This window comes from Myotis davidii, unplaced genomic scaffold (assembly GCF_000327345.1).
Source record: "Myotis davidii unplaced genomic scaffold, ASM32734v1 scaffold69, whole genome shotgun sequence".
Taxonomy (NCBI): Eukaryota; Metazoa; Chordata; class Mammalia; order Chiroptera; family Vespertilionidae; genus Myotis; species Myotis davidii.
Window position 1 is genome coordinate 3691941 of NW_006300363.1, and position 9950 is coordinate 3701890.

Genomic DNA, 9950 nt, shown 5'->3' on the forward strand with positions numbered 1-9950 from the left:
AAGGAAAATCTAATAAAAAAGTGTTAACTTACAATGTATACAGTTATTAAATATATATAAATTTTAAAATTCATATTTTCTTGCACAATGATTAAAATGTAAACATTCAATTTATTTAATCTATTACTTACAAGGCTTTCAAAAAAAGAGTAAAATCCTTTTACTAAATGACATGACAGTAAGTGATTAGTACTTTCTTTATCCTTTAATATATTAATTCTCCCTATTCAAAGGTTTCTTAAACATTGAGCAAAGTCATATGTACAGCTCTATAGACTAAGATCTCAAGAATGTAAGAAATATAAATCAAAATGCAGTAATAATGAAGTAAAGCAAAATAGTTTTCCCTAATTGTATAAATTAAAGGAACCCAGTTATACCCTAAAGTATATCTTCTCTGAACAAATGCATTTAAGAAGAGGAATTCAGGAAGATAAATAACTGAAAAAGCCTAGATAAAATGCCCTTTTCTTTGTGAGTGGCTGAAGATCATTCTAAATATTCTAATTTTGAAAAACCAAGTTCCTACTTTTAGTACATTTCTAAGTTACCATGGCCAGAACTAAAAAGAGAAATTAAAAGCCAGTAAATGAACAGTCTTTTAAGAAATTCAATCTATAAATTCAATTTATCTTAAATTGATCATTTCCAAATGGTCTGAAAACACAAAAATGGAAAAACTCTAGTTAACCTTTCTCAACTGGGAAAACAGACAATATAAATCAACATAAATACCAAATAATGTCAAGTTAATAAATCCTTAAAACTATCCAAGTACATTCATTTGTAAGCATTGCAGGTAATGAAATAAAGATTTAATGTATTAAAGAAGCATGCTTACAGAAATTCTAGGTTTCCACACTATTTTTTAAAAGTGTATTTTACTTGTATTGCAATAGGAATAGAATTCTATTCTGGAATCACAACTAACAAAAAAAAGCAACATGACCTTCACATTTACATTAAAAAAATGAATTAACAGCTTTCTTCACAATGAAATATTTTTAAAAGTATTAAACTGTTTCTAAATTTCATACACACACACACATAAAAATAAAAGAACACACTATTAAAATTAAATATATATGTTTAAAGACATTTCTTAATGGCTTCCCTGAAAACTATGTCAAATTCTCTTAGGTTGTGTTTCTTTTTCTACAAAGCTCAAAGTAGGCCTCGCATCTCAAAAACCCGTGTAACACAGATACTCTACTTGTCATACTCACAGGCTTTAGTTTGTCTTCTTCTTTAGTCAATACTATATCATCTTTTCTCCAGTAAACCTGAAAGGCTTCTTCTTATTCACGGTCATGGTGTTATCAGAACTGACACATCAGTAATGATCCACACTTGAATCTTCGGCACTCAGCTCTTCACAATGCCCAGAACTTATTGTGTGTTACAGGTGATACTTCTTACAGCAAATGTTGATTATGGTCCCAAAGCACAAGTGATGCTCCCAAAGGAGCTTAGAATCCCTAACAACATCACCTGCTTCTTTTTGTATCCAGAGATGCAATGTGGTATTTGTCTTGAACAGCTAATGATTTCAAGACAAATTACACGGACGAGTTCTTTTCATGAGATTGCCTGACATAAGCTTATCCTTTCAGACTACTGCAGCAAATATAGATTGTATGATTCCCTTAGGAAAAAGGAAATATTTTTATACAATATTTCTCTGTGGCGCAGTTTAATTTATCCTTCTGTTAGAGCAAATTGATGGAAGAACTGGTTCTGAGGTTTCTAATGGCGCAGCATTAACACAGTGAATGATTCACGGATGTTCTTAACATTCAGGAGTAACATGGAAGGCTAGCAATACAGTCCAGGTCCAGAGCTGATGAATGGCGCAGTGCTGCTGTTGTCATAGCAACTGAGAGGAAAAAAGCAGCACCATATAAGGAGCTGTGACATGAATTCTGGGAACGATTTATTTTAAAAACCTGTAAGCTCCTCATGCTGTAAAGCTATAAACTCCTCTCTTAGTGATTCCTTCTCAATTTTTTCTCTTCTGAATTCCTAAATCAGAGCTGTGTGAACAAATATATATTGCAAAATACAGTAAGTAGTCACTAACAAAACTGCATATTAATGTAACTGAAAATATTAATAATACTGTCTATGTGCCTGCCTTATCTTCACAATTTATTGGGTTAAATGGTAAATTTAGACAGTGATAAGGAAGGAACTGTCTAGAATGTAAGGTATCAGAAAAGTTATTTTTAAATATTTAGAGATATTCAAAACCTGATTGAATGCCTTTCATTCAGATGGCAGTATCAGATACACTAAAACTACAGAACTATCACTTGATTAATATAGTAGCATTGGTATTAATTTCAAACAAAGACATACTACCTTCTATATTCCTTCTATATGCAGAAAGGTTCAAAAGACACCAACTTCCTGAAAATGCGAATAGCCTTCACTCATGATCAAGGAAATGACTTGTGTTAATCACTGGTGAGACAGGGTTAGTATTAGTGTTCCATCCCATGTGTCTGAAGGCCTTTCCCTAAAGGGTGTGGGGAACCTTTCTGTTGTCACAGTTTCTCCTCACCTCCCAGGAATCCAGAAGAGTCCCTTCCCTTCCAGTGGACAGCAGGATAGCTTGAAAAAAGAACCGTGGGAAAAGGGGAGCTAGGGTTAATGTATGGATTTAGCAGTGGTAATGGTACTCTCTGCAGTATTCTAGACATGCTGTGAACTTTCAGTAGGCTTCTGAAGCATATGTTCCACTGGTGCTATTCATCTATTTAGATAGGACAATTCTATATGACAGTGATTTCAATCTTTTTTGTCTCGTAGCACACGTAAACTAATTACTAAAATTCTGCGGCACCACAAAAAATATATTTTTTGCCGATCTGACACAAAAAAGGTATAATTTTTATTCTTTCACACCAAACAGCTATTGTGTTAGCTGTTGTCTTTTTTTTTTTTTTTTACCTGATAATCTAAAGGAAATGAGGTCAGTGCCTCTGATTAAGTAGTCAGGTATTGCAAAAATTATTGTAGCACATCGATTGAAAACCACAGCTATATGAAATTGTTCTATATCATATCAATGAATATTTCTCTCCAACCACCACATATTTAACGAAATGTTCCAATGCAAAAACAATACAAAAGTAAAGCAAAAACAATAAGGTAAATTTATTTATTACACTGTTCTCTTATGTGGGCAGCATTGTCACTATAATGTATATTCATTAGTGAGAGAATATTCTGTCATGCTACATATTTGTTATTCTTATGGGTTAAATATGTCAATTTGGGCACATTTTCTATAATGAAGGAAAATATGGTTTAGCATTATAATAAGTTCTATTTTATGATGTGAATATATATTAAAAGCTAAGCAGTATATAATCACACATTATAATTTACTTCCTATTTGGAGAGTCACTAAGAGGATTTCTTCTGAATCATGGATATTTACTTACTTGCCTTTCATAATGTGTTGTGACTGAGAAGTATTTCTGAAGACCAACATTATTTAATCTTTACATCTAACAGTTGAAACTTTGTGAACTGCTCAAATTCCAGCAGGTGGGCAGATAAGCAAGTAGGGAAGACAGGGTCAATTAAATATAAAAATAGACTTCTAGGAACTGTGGCATAAACTCATGGTGAGTTTTCTGGGCAAGATCACAGAGGAAGCATGAACAAAGAAGGATTTTCTTTTTTTTCTAACCGTCATGGTATTTTCCACATTTAAAGTGATACCCCATGCCTAGCCTGTTTGGCTCAGTGGATAGAGAGTTGGCCTGCAGATTGAAGGGTCCCAGGTTCGATTCTGGTCAAAGGCACTTGCCCGGGTTGCAGGCTTGATCACCAGTAGGTGCCGTGCACAGCCAATCAATGATTCTCTCTCATCATTGATGTTTCTGTCTCTCTCTCTCCCTCTTCCTTCCTCTCTGAAATCAATAAAAATAAAAAAGTGATACCCCATAGATGGACCTTGAGAATATTATGCTAAGTGAAGTCAGAAAAAGCTAAGAACCATATGATTTCACTCATATGTGGGATATAAAATAAAATCATGGACACAAACAGCAGTGTGGTGGTTGCCAGAGGGAAGGTGGTGGGGGGTGAGGGGGAAAGGGGACCTATTATGATGACAGGAGAAGATTTAACTTTGGGTGGTGGGCACACATTGCAAAATACAGATCTTGTAACATAGAAAACCACACCTGAAACCTATATGATCCTATTAACCAATGTCACCCCAATAAATTTAATTTTAAAAAGTGATGCCCGACTCTTAGAACCACCACATACTAGCTAAAAGGGACTTAAGGGGTTCAGAACAGGCCTCCCCAAGATGTGCTATTTGGCATGTGAATTATTTTAAGTTGTAGGCCCGTGGTCGGCAAACTGCGGCTCGCGAGCCACATGCGGCTCTTTGGCCCCTTGAGTGTGGCTCTTCCTAAACCTTAGGATTACCCTGATTAAGTTAATAACAATGTACCTACCTATATAGTTTAAGTTTAAAAAATTTGGCTCTCAAAAGAAATTTCAATCGTTGTACTGTTGATATTTGGCTCTGTTGACTAATGAGTTTGCCGACCACTGCCGTAGGCAATTGAGACCCTGTAGGTTCAGGTGAAACTTCTGCCCCTCCCTTAACTACCCAGAAGAATTTAAATTGGGGCCTTGCCCATAATAAGAGTCATTACCAGAAATAACTTACGACCTATGTATAAGGAAGGGCCTATTTCTAATTACTGAACACCTGTTATTCGTATCGTCTGCAAATGATCGCACTCCCCTCCAAAGCCCCAAGGCTCTTCTTACCTTGTGCCTTGGCTCACGATGCCATATATGCTCCATTTTACCTTTCTGTTTCTGAACCTCTTATGTATGCGGGGGTCTCTGACTCTCTTATGTACGTGGGGTTCCGATACATATGCATGTAATTGAATTTGGTTAGTTTCTCTTGTTAATCTGTCTCTTGTAGATTTACTTATTAGACGAGCCAAAAGAACGTAGAAGTGTAGGAAAAAATTTTCTTCCTTCCCCACGTGATATCAGCAATTACTAACCAAGTGATTACTAACTTTTCCACCTGTTAGGATTCCTTTTATTTTTCCCCATATAGGCTTCCATTTTGAAAGATTTTATCTATCAAAAATTTATTTATTAATTAAACAAAGAAATATTAACTATTAATCAGAGTTTCTAATAAATACGAGTTGATCACAGTAATATGATGCAAATTTATTTAAAGCAGAACAAAAAGTATTTAACTGGCAAACCATGTTTGACACATTAAGTGTTAGGCACATAGAGAAATGCTCTACAAACATTTCTTATTCCTTTTAACTCTAAAGTATTATTATTCTTACTTACATATTATCTAGACATAAAGCTTACAAATGAATGAGTGTAGACTTTTAACATAGTTCTTTGTCCTACTGGAAGGCCTGGACTCTTGAGAGTATGGCACTATCCAAATCCCGTGTGTGTAAACATCACAAAAGGATTCTTTATTTGATAATACATGTTGACATGTAAGTGCTCAAAATATACATACTGACAAAGCCTCTCCTCTTAATAAAACTTTGTCAGGCTTCTTCTGAGCCCTGTTTTCCACTATGCCTCATCCTTAGGTCTTATATTAAAGCCTGCAGTCTAGCCAAGTTGTAGCAAGAATCCTCCTAAGTCAGTTTAGTGAGACTCCCCCCACCCTTGATAGCTGATCACTCTGTCCTTTGTTCAGCAAAAATTCAGTTAAATTGGTTTAGCAAAAATCCTATCTTTGATGTCTCCTCTTACTAATTTTCCATCCACTGCTGCCTTCCCTTCCTTGCTTCTTGACTATAAATCCTTAACTGTCTTTACTGTATTTCAGAATTGAACCCAGTTCTAAAGTGAGCTCTCTTTTTCCCTGTCGCAATACTTCCTGAATAAAAATCCCTCTTTACCACTTTTAATTACTGTCCGGCTCTCGTTTTCTTTAATAATACTGACTCATGATACCTGAAGTTATCTAAATTGAATTAAACAATAACTGACTAACATTCTCTACTTTTTGTCTGGAAGGCTACAGGGAGAGCAATGGGAGCTACTTCTACCACTGAATAAACCTTCAACCCATAAAACTAGAGCATCTGAATTAGAAACAGTACTTGAATGAGGTCCAGACCTACTTTAATTAGCATTAGTGTTAGTATTCCAAAGAGTTTAAAAGTCTTCATTTACATTTTTTACTTAGCTTTAGAAGTATTTGGTAAAGTACTTTATCCATATGGAAATTAAAATAGAGGTATCTAATTTAGGACTGAAGGGAGCTTAGATTACCACACATCTACTAGATTTTTTAATCTAATAAAATTCACTATAATACAAATTATATTTTTTCTAAAAATGCTCTTTATATTTTTAATTTGGCTTTTCAATACTTTTCTCAAGACTATATTTCCGTTTTATCTAAGTTAAAAATGACAATAAAAGCATTTATTTAATGTTTATTATATGATAGGTTGTATGTTTAAGAAATCTTATTTAATCTTCATAGAAACTCTGTACTTTTCCTAATAATAAAATTCACTGAAGTAGATCATGAATTCCAGTTTTCCCCCAAATTGCAAGGTAATTATTTTCATGTAAAGAACATATAAGTGCATTAAAACATATAAGACTAACATTATGCATAGGCTTTTTTCTTTTTATCAAAATAGCTTTAAATGATTTTCACAGGGTATCTTGAAAACAAGTCAATGATTCCATTTTATCTATGATGAAAAAAATACTTCGGCTGCAGCTAGTATCTAAAATAACTAGGTTGCAGCATGATCAAATTGATTACTGTGATTTATTTACCATCTAAATTGGCTTGCCACAGTCATTCCAATCTATTGGTAGCAAATACCTTTTAAATCAGGCCAAAATTACTTTTTCCCAAAGACTAGTTAATAATCCATTTGATATCAGGTTACTCCTCGGAAAAGTAGAGAGGAACTCATTTGAGCCAATTAAGTAAATTACTTGAAGGTCACCTTCCAAAGGCTCAGAACTGATACTGAACATAGTTGATAGAAAGTCACACAAATCTTAAAGTTACAATAATTATAGCTAACATTTATGGAATACCTAACTCTGTGTCAGATGCTGTCTTATGACTTATACATACCAACTCATCCAATTCTGTTAATAGTCCTATAAGGTATACACTATATAATTTTTTTGGTGTTCTTTTATTTTAAATGTATTGGGGTGACACTGGTTTAGGTATATACTATTATCATTCCCATTTTAGAAACAAGTAAACTGAAGTACAGAGACTTACAGCAAATTTGCACAAGTTTATAGAATAAGGAAATGGATGTCAGGGTCCATTTTGTTACAATGCCTCATGAGATTTTGGATTTTAACGTGATAAAAAAAATACAACTACTATATAAGAGTATACAACAAAATTTATGTCATCCCTTTCCCACTTCTGAGTTATTGTATCTCCATACCACACCAAATATATGTGTTTATGTGTGTATATAATTTTAAAACACCAATGGATTACTATTATTGATAAATATTTAGGTTTTCATTTTTTACTATATAAGTAATACTATATATATATATACACACATGCATACATCCATCCATACATATACATTTCAATTTTTTTTCAAATTTATCTGAGCAATAAAATTGCTGTCATAAATTATGTGCATTACAATTTTGATACATATTGTCAAACTTACAAAAAGGCTGCATCAATTTACACCCCTACCAATAGTGTGAATACTCAAAATTTAACTTCTACTAAACTTACAGTGTACATAATAGACAAACAGTATAAATTCAGTAAGTGTTGAGAAAATAGACTACTGGCACTCCCAATTATCTATATTCTAAGAAGTATGCTGATGGGCTTTATGATTTTACCAACAAAAACATCTTGAAAAGAGCACTGAATAAGAATCTAGAGAATTGTGGCAATTCCATTACCACACCACTATGCTATCTCTGTACACTCTCTTCCATGTCCCCTCCAATGCACGGCAGTATCCAATTAGGCCAAATGAACCTTGAGGCTTGCTCAACTTCTATAGCTTCTAGTTTTCCTTTATTGCCTAAACCAGCGATTTTCATCCAGCATGCTGCAAGAATTTTTAAAACATGCAATACCTGATTATTTAGTCAGGGGCAACTGACCTCTTTTCCCTTGGACTGTCAAATAAAAAAAATGACAACAGCCAACACAACAATAGCTGTCCTACATGAATGAATCAAAATTATGTGTGTGTGTGTGTGTGTGTGTATTCATATTCCGATTGGTATGGTACAAAATTTTAGATATTAGTTTACGTGTGCCATGACATGAAAAAGGTTGAAAATTGCTGGCTTAAATCATTTGGCTATCACTTCTGCTACTTGGAATAAAGTCTTACTACTATTTGATTTACCAGATGCTGTGGGTGAGTTAGCTAACTTCCTTAAAGCTTAATTTTTACATTGGTATAATGAGACAAATTTGGAGTTTAAAGGCCTGGATGTTAACCTTGGCTTTGACAGCTTTCTATGGTTGTATAATTTTAAGCAAGACATCTGACCTCTCTAAGACTTAATTTACTCATCTATAAAATGGAGATACATGTGAAGAATACATGAGCGAATATGTGTATGTCACACTGTAAGCATTCACATGAGAATTATCACCATTATTATTACTATCATTAAAAAAGTGTAACTTTTAAAACATGCAAAAATTTGAAGTTCCAAATTGGTATCTAATGTTAAAAGCAATTTTTAAAAACTTCTCACCAAATTTAAACAATTTTTGCTAACAATAACAGCTAACTCATTCTGGGCATTTAGTATTTGCCAAATGCCATTTTAAGCAAGCATTAAACATTGTGATCAGCCTCAATGGTGTAGGCCTGATTACCCATGGTGTTGAAGATATCATTATCCCCATTTTACAGATGAAGAAACAGAACTACACAGTAGTGAAGTGAGTTTCTAAGTGGGTTACAAACTCAAGCAGTATAAGCCCAAAGCCTATTTCTCTCTTAACCACTTACACTGTATTAATTTGTTTTTATACTGAATAGAGTGAGGTATGTAGGTAATGTGTGTAGAAATACTATATATCTATATATATTTAACATTTAATTTTCTATCTCCAAATTTCATATATGTCTTTATTCTTGTGCAGACCTTTCCCCACTCTCACTCTCGGAAGACTAAACATAAGTCAAAATATTAAAAATAGAATAGACCTATTTCTGCAAATGGGTCTTCATATATATACCTATGTGAAGGACTATAATAAATATGCTAAGAGTACAAAGATTACATAATAAAAATGATAGGAAAAGGTTACTCCTTTATTATATCTTACAAGATTAAAAAAAGATTGTCTTTTTATCCCTTGTTAGAATTTAAAGATCTATTTAAAGATCAGGAAATCATGTACAAGATTAATGAACATGGGATACACTAGTCTCTCATACTCCATTCTTCAGATACTTGCCAACAAAATCTGATTAAAAGGTATATCAGATCATATTAGTTCCCATTCCAGCTCTGCTTAAAATTCTAAGAGTAGGCTCCTTACTATGACCCTAAAAACTCTGGCTTCAACCTACCTCTCCAACTATGTTCTAGTACTCCCACCCTTGACTTACTGTGCGGAAGCCACACTTGTCTTTTTTAATTCCTGGACCATGCTAATGGTGCTTTCTGCTTCAGGACTTTTGCACTGGCTGTTCCTTCTGCCTGGAAGGCTATGACCCTAGATCTTCCCATGACTGGCCCTTTCTTGTTATTCAGATTTCAGTTCAAGTATCTCCTCCTCTGACCACTCCACAGAAATAAATCCTACCACCACCCCAGTCTCTCACTACCCCACTTCCTACTTTATTACCTTCATAGTACTTGTAATTATCTAAAATAGAGTATTTATTTATTGGCTATACGTTTATTACCAGTCTCTT

The 9950-nt window shown here is 33.9% G+C and overlaps 1 protein-coding gene and 1 long non-coding RNA gene across 2 annotated transcripts in view; one reads left to right on the forward strand and one right to left on the reverse strand.

The window, feature by feature from the left end:
• TANC2 (tetratricopeptide repeat, ankyrin repeat and coiled-coil containing 2) overlaps positions 1 to 9950 on the reverse strand; it is a 228796-nt gene that overhangs the window by 153954 nt on the left and 64892 nt on the right. The gene's annotated exons all lie outside the window — the stretch shown is intronic.
• The window catches only part of LOC107185133, an 11901-nt gene continuing 10253 nt past the window's right edge, over positions 8303 to 9950 (forward strand). The window contains exon 1 of the long non-coding RNA XR_001516048.1: positions 8303 to 8340. This is a non-coding gene — a long non-coding RNA (uncharacterized LOC107185133). The remainder of the gene's footprint in view (positions 8341 to 9950) is intronic.